At 40.0% G+C, this 17,935-nt stretch overlaps 1 protein-coding gene across 3 annotated transcripts in view; it reads left to right on the plus strand.

The window, feature by feature from the left end:
• dync2h1 (dynein cytoplasmic 2 heavy chain 1) overlaps window positions 1-17,935 on the plus strand; it is a 565,214-nt gene that overhangs the window by 513,211 nt on the left and 34,068 nt on the right. The window lies entirely within an intron of this gene.

The raw sequence follows: 17,935 nt of genomic DNA on the forward strand, positions 1-17,935 counted from the left end.
TTGCTGTCTCTATGGATTAAACACACTGCATGTTTTTCTTCCCTTCAATTTTAGCTTGTTTCCTTTTGTGGTAATCATTAATAAATTATTAGTTTCAAATTAGTTCACAGATTTGTTGAAGATTTGCCATAATCTTTCTTTGCCTCATTATACTCTGGTTTACACTGTTCAAAAGAGATGGTCTGATAGCTTCTCAAGTAAACAATGCATTTTGTAAGTAAATATGGATAAATATGTGGCATCGAGAGCATTGTTTATTTGTGCCATTTTGTATGACAAGATATTAATGAGTGCAGAAGGTTCTGACAATGTCAAATTAAAATTGATCAGTTTACATAACGTCAGTGATGCAGACACAATTTTATATTTGATTTCTTACCATATATGTTCATAGAATTTTGTCAAGCATTAATAATCTCTAAGCTCTGCCGGTTCTACAATTCCTTATGAATTCTGTCCTCAAATGAACCTTCTGCCTTTGCTCAACCAATAGCTTCACCTTTAGCTGTTACCTCATTTGTTGAAATTTACTCCCTAAATACCTTTTGTCTTACTTTCTTCATTTAAGGTCTTCCTTAAAATACATCTCATTGATCTATCAATTGATTATCCTCCCAGTTTTATCCTTTGTCTTGGTTTGACTACAGCCCTGTAAAGTACATTGGATATTTTTCAGGAATAAAGATGCTGATTCTTGTAATAAAAATGGTCTTGTGCAATTGCTTTAGAGCTGCAGGAGATGGGGAAGATTCTAAATGAGTATTTTGCATCAGTGTTTACTGTGGAGAAGGACATGCAAGAGAGAGATGTGGGAAAATAGATGGTGACATCCTGAAAAATGTCCATATTACATGAAAAAGTTGATAAGTCCCCAGGACCTGATCAGGTGTACCATAGAACTTTGTGGGAAGCTAGGGAAGTGATTGCTGGCCCCCTTGCTGAGACATTTATATCATCAATAGTCACAGGTGAGGTACTGGAAGACTGGAGGTTGGCTGACATGGTGCCAGTATTTAAGAAAGATAGTAAGGAAAAGCCAGGGAACTATAGACCGGTGAGGCTGACAATGGTGGTGGGCAAGTTGTTGGAGGGAATCATTCGAGGGCAGCACGGTGGCACAGTGGTTAGCACTGCTTCCTCACAGCGCCAGAGACCCGGGTTCACTTCCCGCCTCAGGCAACTGACTGTGTGGAGTTTGCACGTTCTCCCCGTGTCTACGTGGGTTTCCTCCGGGTGCTCCGGTTTCCTCCCACAAACCAAAAATGTGCAGGTTAAGTGAATTGGCCATGTTAAATTGCCGGTAGTGTTAGGTGAAGGGGTAAATGTAGGAGAATGGGTCTGGGTGGGTTACGCTTCGGCGGGTCGGTGTGGACTTGTTGGGCCGAAGGGCCTGTTTCCACACTGTAAGTAATCTAATCTAATCTAATCTAATCTAATCATAAGGGACAGGATTTACATGTATTTGGAAAGGCAAGACTGATTAGGGGTTGTCAGCATGGCTTTGACGTGGGAAATCATTTGTCATGAACTTGATTGACTTTTTTGAAGAAGTTACAAAGAGGATTGATGAGGGCTGAGCCGTAGACATGATCTACGTGACTTCAGTAAGACGTTCGACAAGATTCCTCATGGGAGACTAGTTAGCAAGGTTCAATCTCATGAAATATAAGGAGGACTAGCCATTTGGATACAGAGCTGGCTTAAATGTAGAAGATAAAGGGTGGTAGTGTAGGGTTGCTTTTCAGACTAGAGGCCTGTAATCAGTGGTGTGCTACTAGGATCTCGGTCCAATGTTTTTCGTCATTTATATAAATGATTTGAATGTGAACATAGGAGGTATAGTTAGTAAGTTTGCAGATGACACCAAAATTGGAGATGTAGTGGATAGTAAAGTACAATAGGATCTTGATCAGAGGAGCCAGTGGGCTGAGGAGTGGCAGATGGAGTTTAATTTAAATAAATATGAGATGCTGCATTTTGGAAAAGTGAGTGAAAGCATGTCTTAAACGCATAATGGTAAGGTCCTGAGGAGTGTTGCTGAACAAAGAGACCTTGGAGTGCAGGTACTTGAAAGTAGAGTCGCAGGTCGATAGGATAGTGATGAAGGAGCTTTGTCTGCTTTCCTTTATTGGACAGAACTTTGAGTACAGTAGTTGGGAGGTTATGTTGTGACTGTACAGGACATTGGTTAGGCCACTTTTGAAATATTGCATGCAATTCAGGCTTCCTTCCTATTGGAAGGATGTTGTGAAACTTGAAAGGGTTCAGAAAAGATTTACAAGGATGTTGCTAGGGTTGGAGGGTTTGAGCTACAGGGAGAGGCTGAGTAGGCTGAGGCTGTTTTCCCTAGAGTGTCAGAGGCTGAGGGGTGACCTTATAGAGGTTTATAAAATCATGAGGGGCATGGATAGAATAAATAGACAAGGTCTTTTCCCTGGGGTTGGGGAGTCCAGAACTAGTGGGCGTAGGTTTAGGGTGAGAGGGGAAAGATATAGAAGGGACCTAAGGGGCAACGTTTTCACACAGAGGGTGGTGTGTGTATGGAATGAGCTGCCAGAGGAAGTGGTAGAGGCTGGTACAATTGCAACATTTAAAAGGCATCTGGATGGATATATGAATATAAACGGTTTAGAGGGATCTGAGCCAAGTGCTAGTAAATGGGACTAGATTAGGTTAGGTTATCAGGTCGGCATGGACGAGTTGGACCGAAGGGTCTGTTTCCATGCTGTATATCTCTGTGACTCTCTGACCCTATGAAGAAACACCACCTTCAATCTTCTCTGAGGAACTCGCCACTCAAAACTTTATTTCACGTCTGTAAGCTAACTTTATGTTCATATTGTTACATTGCTTTGGGGAAAGAAAAGCTAGGCATTTCACCATCTCTTCCTTTAACCCTGATTCTGAAATTTTTAAGCCATTTAATGACCTACTTCAAAAATGTAGAGTCACAATTACCCAAATTCCCTCATGGATTCGTCATAGGAAACCATGCAAGCTACAACAAAAGAAATGATATGAATATAAAAGTTGTGCCTCAAATACTAATTCATCTCACTATAGGCATCAATTAAAAACACTCATTTCTTGCAGGTTTTTCTATCTGGCTCCTCTTGATGACATGTTCTGTCACCACAGATAGATTTCTGAGTAGCTGCCATTCGACAACACCTTTACTCATTGACTTCGCAACAGATTAACCTCAGGGTGTACTTATTTGAATGATCTCCCCACATGCTATGGCATGAAATGAGCAACAGAATTAGAACTGAAAAATAAAGTACTCTGGATGCAGGAAATACAAATTTTTGAGCATTTTCTGTATTTATTAGTGTCTTTAGTATGCACTGGCCTGGAAAATATATAGGAGGCATTCCAGTACAAGTGCCCAGAATGCACTTGTCTATTCTTTAATTGCTGAATTCAAAAATCCGCCAAAGCCCAAACGGGTCAGGATCAGAAAACAAGCCAGCTGCTCAAATTATGATGGGAGTCTCTTTCACCATATTATCTCCATTATCTAAAAGGTCCGTACTTTACCAGTTTAAATCACATTGTAAACCTTTCCTACAGTTCGGATCATGTTCACAGTCATAGTGGATCACCCATGTTTGTCAACTCACTGCAACATCTGCTTTTTAAGTAGGCCTTGTACATTTTTCATTTCATCTGGAAACTCTCTGACTGCCTGTTGAGCTAAGTACCTCATAAACATTTTTAAAAAAACAAAGAACAAAGATGCTGTAAATCAGAAACAAAAACAGAAATTGCTGGGAAAACTGGAGAGAAAGCAGAGTTAACACTTTGGTCCAGTGACCCTTCTTCAGAACTGATTGTAGTTAGGAAAAAAAATGCTTTATATGCTGAAGATGCGTTTGGGGGAGGAGTAAAAAGTGGTGGAGATGAGGTTCAAGAAGAGAGAAAAATGGGCAGACAAAGGAATGGGTAAAGGTCAACCCAAGAGAATCAATAGCTGCTAATTGGGACCATTGGTGGCTGACATCTGTGGAGAGAAGGCCTGGTGTGTGAGGATTCGGGTAAGGACACAGGAGAAGATGCTCAGGCCCTAAAATTATTAAATTCACTATTGAGTCCCGAAAGCTGCAAGGTTCCCAAGTGGAAAATGAAATGCTGTTCTTCCAACTTGTGCTGAGGTTTGCTGGAGCACTGCAGCAAGCCCGGGACAGAGATAATATCTCTATGTGTATCATGGTCATCATGACTGTGAATAAAGATAAACTGAGATGTAATCAATCATGCATTGCCGACCTTTGTGACAAATGTTTCAGCTCAATATTAACAATCTCAGGAACCCTGCTTTTTTTTGTTCAAATACTTATTCAATTCTTTTAAAAGCCATGATTGCATTTGTTGCCACAGACAGGAAAAGTGAAAAGTATCTGCCATATCAAATTCTTTTTCCATTTGAAGCACATAGTTTTAAACAACCGTCAACCTTCCTAATTCAAGGCTGCACAATGTTACAGAGCCTGTCTTTACAAAATAATCCTTTAAACATGTGCATCATTTCAGATGAATTTGTGTATTCTGCACTTCTGAACAAAAGTCTGTGTAACTGAAGCATCGCCTCTTCATTTTTGAACTTAATTCTTTGAGTCAGATATTACATTAGCATTTTCTATATCTTTGTAATTCTTCAAACTTTTAGAGATTTCTGTATATAAATACCTCAATAATTTTGCCCCTACAAGTTTCTGGTCTCTCTTCATTATGATAATATTCTGATTTCTCTTTTTTATTCCAAAGGGACTGACAACACTCTCTTCTCCAAATGATCTCCTCTCGCAATAATTTTTGCTTACTCACTGAGTCTTTCTATGCAACGTTTTAATTTTCTCTTCCCATTTACATAGTTCATCATACGTCCTAAATTATTGTCATCTGCAAATATGGAGCTAAAAGTATCTATTCTTTCATTGTTTGTAATTATGTGAAAATGTTGAAATTGCAGATTCCTGAGTAACAGCACTCATCGCATTCCAACAACCAGAGAACATTCCTTTTATCACTAAACTGTATCTGTTACCTCACAACTCCTAAGAACCAATTACTAATCTACATCACAGGATTACTTAAAAATAAAATTCTGTCTGATTTTGGCAAGACATCTCTTATCTGGGTCAATGGGTGAGAAATTTATATCTACTGTACACAAAAGGAGTAAACTCTGATATCTCAGAGGAAAAAAGATTCATAGAATATAGAACAGTACAGCACAGTGCAGGCCCTTAAGCCCTTGATGTTGTGCTGGCTTTTTATCCTAATCTAAGATCAAACTAACCTACACACCCTTTATTTTGGTATCATCCATGTGCCTGTCCAAGAACCGCTTAAATGTCCGTAATGTATCTGACTTACGACTGCTGGCAGTGTATTCTGCTCACCCACCAGTCTCTGTAAAGAACAGACTCTGATATCTCCTTTTAAACCTTCCTCCTATGCCCCCTTGTGATAGCCATTTCTGCTCTGGGAAAAAGTCTCTGACTATTCACTCTGTTTATGCCTCTTATCATCTTGTACACCTCTATCAAATCGCCTCTCCCCCTTTTCGCTCCAATGAGAAAAACCTTAGCTCCCTCGACCTTTCTTTACAATACATGCCCCCCAGTCCAGGCAGCATCCGAGTAAATCTCCTCTGCACCCTCTCTAAAGCTTCCACATCCTTAGTATAATGAGGTGACCAGAACTGAACACAATATTCCAACTGTGTTCTAACCAGGGCTCTTTGGGCTGGAGCATAATCTCACAGCTCTTAAACTCAATCCCCCTGATTGATTCGTCAGTAGTCAGCTCAATAAGCATTTTACACTTATAGACTGCATGTAAAAATCCCTTTCAGATGGATCAGAAACTCCTAAAGTGGTCTAGAGCTGATCCACTGCAATAATAAAATAAAATTGCGTTAAGCGATTCACTTAGAAATTGAATGAGTGGAATAATTTTAATCTAACCTGAATTGAGCAACTGCTTTACACTCCAACCAGTTTATAAAATGAACCACCAATCCATCAGTTTATGTTAGAATTGCTCCCTTTCATTTATGAATGCTAAAGAACTTAAATGTAACTGACAGAATTTTGTCATGGTAAAATTCTATGATTGTATGTTTTCTGTACTGGGCAGTTACTGGGCTGGAGTCAAAACCAAGAGCATATAAAGTGGTTGTTTTGTTCAACCCAACAAAGAGGTTTTTTATTCAAAAGCTGTGCACTCTTAAAGCTCAGACAAGTCTGAACAACCATGTGAGCACTGGCTGAACACTCACTAGTGATTCACATTTTAAAGCAACACAGTTCCAACATAACACATACCAATTATAATACATAACACGATGACATTTCCAAAGTGCATAAGAACATAAGATGCAGCAACAGAAGTAGACCATTTGGACCATTGGGTCTGCTCTGATATTCAATGAGTTCTTGTCTGACCTGATAATGTTCAACTCCACTTTCCTGCCTTTTCCCCATAACCTTGATTTCCTTGTTGATTAAAACTATGTCTATCAGAGCCTTCAATATGCTTACCAATTCTGCCTTGACTATTTTCTGTGATTAAAAAAATTCCACAGAATCTCAATCCTCTGAAAGATGAAATTCCTCCTCATCCCTGTCTTAGTTGGGTAACCCCTTACTTTGAGATTATGCTTACTTGTCCTAAGCTCTCCCACAAGTGCCACGGGCTGCACGGTCTCTGTGGTTAGCACTGCTGTCTCACAGCACCACGGTCTCAGGTTCAATTCCAGCCTCGGGTGACTGTGTGGAGTTTAAACATTCTCCCTATGGCTGCACGGGTTTCCTGTGGGTGCACTGGTTTCCTCCCACAGTCCAAAGATGCGCAGGCCAGGTGAATCAGCCATGCTAAATTGCCCATAGTGTTCGGTGCATTAGTCAGAGGGAAATGGGTCTGGGTGGGTTACTCTTCGGAGGGTCAGTGTGGGCTGATTGGGCCAAAGGGCCTGATTCCACACTGTAGGGAATCTAATCTAATCTAAAAAATCTCTTCCCATCTATCTGGTCCAATCCCTTCAGAATCTTAGATGTTTCAATAAGATCTTCTCTCATTTTTCTAAATTTCATGAGTACTTGTCTAACCTACTCAAGCTTCCTGATAAGAAAATCCCTTCATTTCCAAGATCTGCTAAATGTTTATGAACTGTGTCCCAATATCAGTATATCTTTCCTTACATAAGGGGACCAAAACTGTTCACAGTATTCCAAGTGTGTTCTGACTAGAGCCTTGTACAGTTTTAGCAAGAATTTCCTATTTTTATGGTCTATTCATTTTGAAATAAAGACCAACATTCCATTTGCCTTCACTATGACACATTGAACTTGTACAGTAGTTTTTTTGTGATTCAGGCACAAGGATCAGCAAATTCCTCTGTTCTGCAGCTTTCTGCAGTCTTTCTCTATTTAAATAACATTCAGCTTCTCCATTATTCCTACCAAAGTACACAACCTCAATCTTCCCACATTACATTCCATCAGCTAAGTTTTTGCCCACTCCTTAACCTGTCTATATCCCTCTGTACACTCTCTTGTCAGCCTCACCACTTGTCTCTCTAATATTAATTGCTGATGTTATAGAATCATAAAGTCATAGAGCCATACAGAACGGAAACAGATTCTTCGGTCCAACCAGTCCATGCCAACCATAATCCCAAACTAAGCTAGTCCCACCTGCCTGCACTTGGCCCATATCCCTCCAAATATTTCTTATTCATATAGTTAACTAAATGTCTTTTAAAGATTGTAACTGTACCCACATCCATCACTTCCTCTGGAGGTTCATTCCACATGCGAACTACTCATTGCCCCTCATGTCTTTTTAAAATCTTTCTCCTCTGATCTTAAAAATATGTCCTCTAGTTTTGGAATGCCCACCCCAGAAAAAAGACACTTCATTTTATCTATACCCCTCATGGTTTTATAAACCTCTATAAGGTTACCCCTCAGCATCCTACAGGGAAAAACGTCTTATAAATAAAATTGTTTTAGAAGGTACACATGATTCTGTTTTCGTAATATTAAAATATAACATTTTGTTTCCAGTTTTATATTCATGTTTGTTTTCACTAGCATTAGTGCATACTGCAAAATGTAGATCTTAGTGCTTTATCCGCTGGTATTTGATCGTATTTTAAAATTATTGTTTTTACACAGCATGCAAAGAGCAGAAAATGCCTTAGATTACAGTGTTTCTCTGAAATTATATAGCAGTTAGGCCACCTGACAGGTACTTTGATTTCTCATGCCATTGCACAATTACCAGACGCCTTTATTTTAGAGGAAATTTTAAAACTTTGAAGTTATTAACAACTGAAACATCTCAAAATATTTCAAATGCTTCCAAATGTTTGCAATACTTATTTAAATTTTCCCAAATATTTTCTTTATTCCATATTCTATCCTTTATGAAAATGAAATGTTGATTCTATGGTGGAGTTTCCACACCCTCAAATATAGGTGAGTTGACCAGGTGGGAAGGTAAATAATTCACGGTTCTCAAATTTGACCCCAATCTACCTCCCACACACCCATTTTCTGAATTAATGGAGGTGCCTCTGAGGACATGAGAGCAACCTGCTTTTTCATACTGGCCAATTGTTATTATCTACTAATAAGGCTATCTGAATAGACATTAGCAGAGATTTATAATTAATGCCTCCAGTACGGTTTCCCAAAATTCAGGATTCTTGTCAGAGAAATACTGATACACAAGAGCTTCACATTGCAGTGATGCTTAAACTCCTGATTCCTGATGTGAAGAAAGGCTCAGTGATTACAGAAGTTTTATCAACTCCCTCATGACAAACATTGTGCTGCAAGGTTCTTCTGATGATGGATGTGCAGCAGACATTTGAAGACTTTCAAATCGAGAACATCAAAGTGGGATGAATGCCATAGGTGCTTTCAGTTGGGCTTTGGATGAGAAAAGCTGTCATCATCCAAAGCAGTAATATTATCCGATGATAGAAGCATCCGAGCAGCACAAGATAGTGGTATGCAAAAAAAGCTGAGCACAAATGGGGGTGGGGGGGAGGAATTAAAGAATGGCCAACAATAGGAAGGAGAATAATAGAAAGTACCAAATATTCAGGAGGTACACCCCCTGTAGTAGATGCAAAGGGGCAATCTGAAAAGCAATGTCTTGAAAGGGAAAGGCAGCGGCCTAGTGGTATTATTGTTAGATATTTAATCCTGAAACTCAGCTAATGTTTTGGGGACCCAGGTTCAAATCCTGCCATGGCAGATGGTAGAATTTGAATTCAATAAATAATCTGGAATTATGAATCTATTGATGATCATGAATCCATTGTTGATTGTCAGGAAAAACCCATCTGGTTCGCTAATGTCCTTCGCCATCCTTGCTTGGTCTGACCTACATATGACTCCAGACCCACAGACCTAACCAATATTGTTGACTCTTAACTGCCCTATGGGCAATTAGGGATGGGCAATAAATGCTCGCCTAGCCAGAGATGCCTATGAGTGAATAAAAAAAAATGGCCTCAAATGGATATGGAAGGTGATTTCAGACATCTTCAGCCTTTGAGAGGAAGAGCTGATTTCTGCACAATATGAGAATGATGCACCATCAGTCATTATCAAAATCACCACTGCTCTCAGCATTTTTGGCTCTGACTTTTTCGATAGACATCTTGAAGGTTATTCTTTTGGCTGTAAATAAATATGGAAGATTGTGTACCAAGGCATCAATTCATATCATGTTATGCCTGTCGGTACTCATTGGTGAGCATGTTCATAACCACAATGGAATACTACATTCTGCACATTGTGCTTCACTGAGGCCTATAGGTGGAAGTATCAAAGGCAGTCATCAATCATTTTAAAACAGATGAACTACATTCACTTTAGGATGTGATGTGACTTTAAAAGCCTCTGATAAATATCGTTGAGAAAGCTAACTTGGTGATTTCCAACCACCGGCCCCCTTTTTCTTGCCTGTAAATGATAGATGAGATTTTCCCTTTCTTGGGTTTAGAGAACCAATTTGAGTCATTTAGTTTTTCCATTGTGCCACAAGAGACAACTTGTAGTACGGCATCTAACATCTTTTTAACATGTTGGTGAGACTTAAATGAAAGTCAAAGATTACCAACACAATCTTCTTAGTCAATTCTCTCAGACCTCAATCAGAATCTATCGATTTGATCCTTATTTACCATTAAGTTCCACAACTTCCTCAATATGCTCTCCCTTATGAATTTAAAATAGTCAATATTCACCATTAAATTGTTTATTCATATTTGACATTTCTCCGTTAATTTCATGTGGGCCCAAGTTCAGAATGTTTTGGTTTAGTATTTCAGAAACTGTCTTATCCTCAGGCACTATGTCATTTTAATGGTTTATTCAATCTGTAACCTTTTCTTGCTCCTGAATTAAATGAAGTTTATCATTTTTATTTCATTTTGCTTGTGCTCCCTCTTTTGAAGTCACATTAATACTTTTACAGATCTCTATTTGTCTTAGAGATATTCCTGTATTGTTCATTTCTTAAGTGTTCCAAAATTTTACTTCTATGTTCTCCCAAATTCCTTTCTTTCTAATGTAAGTTTCTTAATATACACATTCAGGCTGACTTCACAATACATTGCATTTACATCTAAAAATATATATTTTGAATTAAATTAAGGTTTTCTTCCACAATTCTTTCTCTAAATAGTTCCTCCAACATTAATACTTTTATTTCTCCTATAAACCCTTAAATTGCTTGTTGAAATTAAGATTTTAATTTATACTGTATTCACCAAATTCCAAATGATTTCTTGCTATATAGTTAATTTATCAACTTCTCCCCAGTAATTAATACCAAATTTATAGAATTGTATGTTACATCACATGCTTTTCTAGAAATGACATTTTCAGTAAATTCTGGTTAACATAGAGCTTGTTCATGTTAAGCATATCATAAGCAGTGATTGTGGATTTGGAAGGTGAATTTCAGCAATGCATCTTGCATATGGTACACATTGCTGAGACTGAGCATTGATGATGGACGGAGTGGATGCTTGTGGGTGCATTAAAGAGGCAAGTGCATCAGTTTACAAACTCCAGGCACACTCCATCTGCAAACATCTGTTTGTGCATATACAATGCTTGCAATAGGAACATATTTATATAAGAAATGTTGGTCAAAAGCAGATGGCACCATGCGATGTGTCAGTTAAACTAAGATTGTCATCTCAGTCTTACAGAGATTAGTGACAATAACTTAAAAGCAAATGCTGGGCAAATGTGGCCTATCATTTGTGGAGTGTCCAAAGATTCTGTGAATGAGGATGATAACGATGGAGGAGAAAGTGAGGTCTGCAGATGCTGGAGATCAGAGCTGGAAATGTGTTGCTGGAAAAGCGCAGCAGGTCAGGCAGCATCCAGGGGACAGGAGAATCGACGTTTCGGGCATAAGCCCTTCCTGAAGAAGGGCTTATGCCCGAAACGTCGATTCTCCTGTCCCCTGGATGCTGCCTGATAACGATGGACTTTGATTAATGTAATGGAGAGCACAATGGTGGAGGTTGGTTTGGGATGGGAGGAGGAGCGAAACTTAGTAACCATTCCCTTATGAATATAATGCGTTAGTCATTCAGCTAGTGTGGCACCTTCACCAAGTTGGTACACAATCTGTGACCAGGGACATGGTGGAGGAGATGACAGGGCTGTTGATTATCCGATTTCATAGTTTGGAGACGTCTGGAATGGCCTCCAGTACAGCCCAGACAGAGTGATCTGCATCGTTCTGGTGCACAGCATTCTGCACAATTGGAGCAAGCAATGAGGCAATATGGTAGTTGCTGAGGAATGGGGGAATGGGAGCAATCATCTAAGGAGAAGGATTGAACTGCTGTCCTTATGGATGACAGAGTTCAGCTGCATTAGGGTCTCCAAGTGAGGCAGGACTGATTGATAAAAACAGGAATTGCTGGAAAATCTTTGCAGGTTTGGCAGCATCTGTGGAGAGAAAGCAGACTTAATATTTCAGGTCCAGTGACCCTTCTTCAGAACTCATGCAGCAATCGACAATTACCTGTTCTGGTGAAGGTGCACTGGGTGAAGAATATCATCATGGTCTGTCGATGTCACACTCCCAATATTTGATTCATGTTGTGAGTATGAGCTGCAACAAATACTTGTTTCCGTTTTGTTCCTTTTTTTGGTGGCTGGAATTAAAAGATCCTGTTTGAAATTGTCTGATTGCTTGTCTGCTTGAGATGTTCCCCATAACAGACAATGACAAGATGTGAGTGACCACTGGGCTTGAGGATCAATAGCAAGGATTCAGAACAGATCTTCAGAGGGGATGAATCTAACAAAAATGGATGTGTGTGACTTGGTTGCAAACAGTGACTAAGCTGAAAAAGCGATGTTGCATTTGCAAGGGAATGACAAAACACATCCACCGTCTGTGAAGAGCTTTGTAATATTTGAACAAATACTTGAATAGGAAAGGTCTGGAGAGATATGGGCCAAACACAGACAAGTTTAGATTAGGAAACTTGGTTGGCATAAATAAGTTAAGCTGAAGGGTCTATTTCCATGCTGCATGACTCTATGACTCTCTGACACTATGACTCAGTATTTGAAAGAGTGAAATTTCCTATGGTCACATGAACACTTAGAATTTACATTGCTTTGCCACTGTGTATATCCATCAGACTCATGGATCAACCCAACCTCTGTTGGCTCATTGTCAACTCTCTATTCCTATTCAGCTCTATTTCCACAGAACAAATTCCACCATTGTTCCCCTTTGGATAGCTCCTGATTTAACTGCCTATCCACAGGTGACTCTGTACCTTGTCCCTGGTTTGTAACATCTCCAAACTGACTACATGTTTTGAGCAATTTTACTTCATATTCTGACTGGACCTTCACTTTTATCATGACTCTGCAATATTAACTTCTCTGAGGTCTATATTTACAACTAGAGATGTTTTTCCTAGAGGTCTCAGATTTCCTCATGGATCCCCAATTCCCTCTGTGATCATTTTTGGAACATTTGGCTGTAACTTCAATTCAAAAACCCATTATTCTGTCACATTTTAAAAAATCTTGGTTTCTGATTTTTTTCTCTTATTTCCTTCTCTTTCTTGCCACCCATTCGTAAAATATTTCAGTTTCCCCTCTAACTGCATGACTCTATGACTCTCTGACACTATGACTCAGTACCACCACAATACTTGCCCTGTCTTATCACCATTTGTCTGCCTCTGAGTCCACAACCACCTGATGAAGGAGCAGCATTCTGAAAGCTAGTGCTTCCAATTAAACCTGTTGGACTAAAACCTGGTGTTGTGTGATTTTTAATTTTGTACGCCCCAGTCCAACACTGGCATCTCCAAATCATGGATTGACATAGGATTTGTCAAGTTGTAAAACATCACAAGGGACTTCATTGAATTTGATACCGGGCCACACATAGAAATATTCGAGCAGATTACCAAAACATCATCAAAGAGATAGTTTTTAAGGTGTATCTTGAATGAGGAAAAGAGACAAAGAAGTTTAATGAGGGAATTCCAGAACATAGGGGCTTAGCAGCTGATGACATGCTTGCCAATGCTGGAGTGCCATCTTGAAGCATGCTTTAGATTAACTGAAGTGAATGTCTGCCAGAAGTGTGAAGCAGAGATGAGTTATGATGTCTACTGGCATGCAGCTTTCATTGTATTGGGATGAGATCTATTCTTAACCCCTGCCCTGGACTACAGCCTACTCATGCGTGGCATCTCAGCATGTATGGTTGCCACTTCTAAAGTGTCTTGAAAAATCTGGACAGTATCAGTATCTGATCTGAAATAAAAAAAAATTGTTGAAGAAACTCACAGTTCCAAACTAGTCATACCTGTTTTGAAACATAAACTTTTGTTTTCTCATAAACATCTCCTATGAAATGTGGAAATCAGAGATATTTAGAACATTCCTGATGACATGATCTGCAGGAAGTGTGTCCAACTGCAGCTCCTGTCAGACCATGTGGATTGTTTGGAGCAGTGGCTGGACACTGAGGAACATGTTGGAAATGGAAAGCACAGAAGTTGTACAGATGTGGTCACACCCAATGTTCAGGCAGATGATTGGATGACAAAAGAAGGGGAAAGCAGACAGTGCAGGAGTTCTCTATGGCCATACTTCTCTCTAACAAGTATACCATTTTGGATACTGTTGTGGGGGATTGCCCATCAGGGCATGGCGACAGTAGCAGCCAGAGCGGTAGCACCACAGCTGGCTCTATTGAACAGCAGCGAGGGTCCAAGTGATGCAGAGCAGTAGTTATAGGGGACTGTATAGTTAGGGGCACAGTGTATGCAAAAGGGACTCCAAGAGGGTATGTTGCCTCCCTGGTATCAGGGTCAAGCACGGGACATTCTCAAAAGGGACGGTGAGCAACCAGAATTTGTGGTACACATTGGTACTACTGATAAAGGCAGAAAGAATGATGAGATCCTGCAAAGGGAGTTCAAGGAGTTAGATGGTAAATTGAAAAACAGGACCTCTAGGGTTGTAATCTCAGGATTCCTCCCTGTGCTGTATTCCAATGAGGCTAGAATTGAAAGATAATGTCAAGGCTAAAGAGCTGGTGTTAGGAGGGAGGGCTTCTGATATGTGGATCTTTGGGATGTCTTCCAGGGCAGGTGCAAGCTGGAGGGGTAACAGTATCTGGCAAGGAGGTTTGCTAATATCACTGAGGGCAGTTTATACTCACATGACTGGGTGTGAACCAGAGCAGTAGGTCAGCTGAAATGACTGAGGAGGAATTACAGACTTAAGGTCAGTAAGGCTCAGAGGAAGAACAAACAGGGAGAAGTTGCTGAACACAGCAAGACTGGCAATCTGAAGCATAATTGTTGTAAATGTGAAATAGACAGAAACATAAAAGAGATGGGGGAGTTGTGTTACGCCTAAGGGGAAATATCACAGCTGTACTAGCGAGGACACCTTGCAGGGTTAATCCAACAAGGCCATATGGGTGGTCCTCAGAAGTAGAAATGGTGGAATCACTTTAATGTGATTGTACTACAGGCCACCCAACAGCCAGCAGGAGATAGAGGAACATATATGTAGATGGATTATGGAAAAATGTAAAAACAACAGGATTGTTGAAGTGGGTAATTTTAAGTTTCCCTATATTACTCCCTTAGCACCAGGGACTTGGATTGGAGAAGGTGGGGGTAGGTGGGTGGGTCGGAAGGAGGAATTTGCCAGCTGCATCTGAAAGGGATTCTTGAAGCAATATATAAATAGTCCAATAAGGGAAAGGGCTATATTAGACCTGGTATTGGGGAATTAGTCTGGCCAGGTGATCAATATTTCACAGGGGAGCATTTTGGGAACAGTGACCATAATTCCGTAAGCTTTAATTTACTTATGGTTAAGGATAAGAGTTGGCCTCCAATGAAACAGCTAAATTAGAGTAAGGCTAACCACAACAAAATTAGACAGAGACTGAGCAATGTAAATTGGGAGTGGCTGTTTGAGGGTAAATCCACATCTGGCATGTGGGACTCTTTCAGAGGCCAGTTGATCAGCATTCAGGACCAGCGTGTTCCTGTGAAAGTAAAGATTAAGGCTAGAAAGATTTGGGAGACGTGGATGTCAAGAGAATTTCTGAGCTTAGTCAAAAAGAGAAAGGAAGCAAATGTAATGTTTAGGATACTGAGAACAGACAGAACCCTCAAGGAATATAAAGAAAGCAGAAAAAAACTTAAGCTAGGAGTTAGGAGGGCTAAAAGGGGCTGTGAAATGTCCTTGGCAGACAGGATTAACAAAAATCCGAAGGCTTTTTAGATATATACATGAAGCAAGAGGGTAGCTCGGGAAACAGTAGGTCCACTCAAGGATAACGGAGCATACAGCTCGAGGATGTGGGTGACTTCCTTAATGAATGCTTTGCATCAGTATTCACAAAGGAGGAGGACAGTAGTAGATGGTGAGTCTAGAGAGGGAAGGGTTGATATTCTACACCATGTCGATATAAAAAAGGTGTTGGGTGTTTGGAAAAGCATTACTGTATATATTATGTATACAAGTCCCCAGGACCTGATAGGATCTATCCCAGAATGCTGAGGGAGGCAAGGGAGGAAATTGCTGGGACCTTGTATGAAATATTTGTATCCTCTGTAGTTGCAGTGGATTGGAGAGTAGCTAGTGTTATTTCATTTTTAAGAAAGACAACAGGGACAATCCAGGAAATTATAGGTTGCTGAGCCTTATGTCAGTGATAGGGAAATTATTGGAGAAGATTCTTAGGGACAGACTTACTCTCAGTTGGAAAAAGGATTAACTTACTAGTGACAGGCAACGTGGCTTTGTTTTGGGAAGGTCATGTCTCACAAACTTGGTTGGGTGTTTTGACGCAATGACAGAGATGATTGATGAGTGCAGGGCAGTGGATGTTGTCTACATGGACTTTAGCAAGGCCTTCGACAAGCTTCCTCATGGCAGGTTGGTACAGAAATTGAAGTCACATGGGATCTTCAGTGAGCTGGTAAGGTGGATACAGAATTGGCTTGCACATAGAAGACAGAGAATAGCGGTGGAAGGATGTTTTATTCTGACTGAAAGTCTGTGACCAGTGTTGTTCTGCAGGATTGGTGCTGAGACCCCTGTTTGTTATGTATGTAAATGATTTTGGATAGAATATAGATAGTGGGATTAGCAAATTTGTGGATAATTCATAGGTTGAGGGAGCTGTGGATAGTGACGATGATTGCAGAAGATACAATAGGTTGGAGATATGGACAGAGAACTGGCAGATGGAACCTAATCCAGACAAATACAAGGTGATGCATTTTGGATTCGTCTTGTGCAAGAGGGAAGTATGTAATAAATGACAGAACCCTTAGAAGGATTAAAATACAGAGGGATTTTGGCATATAGATCCACAGTTCCCTAAAAGTGGATAATATGGTTAAGAAGGTGTGTGGCACTTGGCTTCAATGGTCAGGGCATGGGTATAAAAATTAGGGAGAATGTTTAAAGATGTCAGAGGCATGTTTTTTTTAAACAGAGGGTGGTGTTTTGAATGTGCTGTCAGAGGAGGTGATGGCATATCCTTTTTAAGAAATGCAGGTGAACATTAAGTGGTGTTGGCAAGTTACAGGTTTGGGTTCCTTGCTGATGTGGGCAGGCATTGAATTGTGTGGTTAGTGCTGTCTCCATGTTGCAGTTATTTAAATATGTAGGCAACGTCAAACTGCCATGCTACCTGCTGTACATTGAAGGGGCAGGGGTCAATCATGCATCACAGTAACTTTTGTTCTTGTTTCAGATTTGCAGCATCTGCAGTTCTTTATTTTTCAACAAATCTAGCCTCAGTTTCTCATTTTAACTCTCTTTGTATTCTTTGATGAGAACCTCACCTTGTTCCATCTCCCTCTTGAAACTCCTCCTGATTGTGTTTAACCCCTTCCCCCACAATCCCATTTCTTTCAAAGGTACCATCCCTTCTTTTCTCCAGCAACCTCTTGTTTCTTCAAATCATGCATATTTCATCTCAGTCCTGCAACCTTTGGAACTGTATGATACTGATTGCTATAGACCAAGAATTCTAAGTTTGACTAGTTGACCAGAATGTCTTTGGTTACAAAAGGATGTATTTGGTTACAAAAGGATCCTGGCTTAAACTCTAGTTTTTGATCACTGTCCAGTGGCACTTTGATAGAAAGCAAATGTCCAATGACAAAATGTCAGGCCCATATGTGGCATCCTTCAAATACAAGAAAGCCTGCTCAAACTCATTGTGGAGTTGCTCATTTAACTGACAATAGTAAATAGAACATCTCACACTCATTGTATAGGCATCTACCTGAGAAAAGTAATGGAGAGCTACAAATATCTGTAGAGCAGTGTAATGCACTGACTTCAGTTGTGGAGGGAGGAAACAG

This window comes from Chiloscyllium plagiosum, unplaced genomic scaffold (genome assembly GCF_037043375.1).
Source record: "Chiloscyllium plagiosum isolate Xiang-an unplaced genomic scaffold, Cpla_swu_hap1 HiC_scaffold_6, whole genome shotgun sequence".
In the NCBI taxonomy this organism is placed as follows: Eukaryota; Metazoa; Chordata; class Chondrichthyes; order Orectolobiformes; family Hemiscylliidae; genus Chiloscyllium; species Chiloscyllium plagiosum.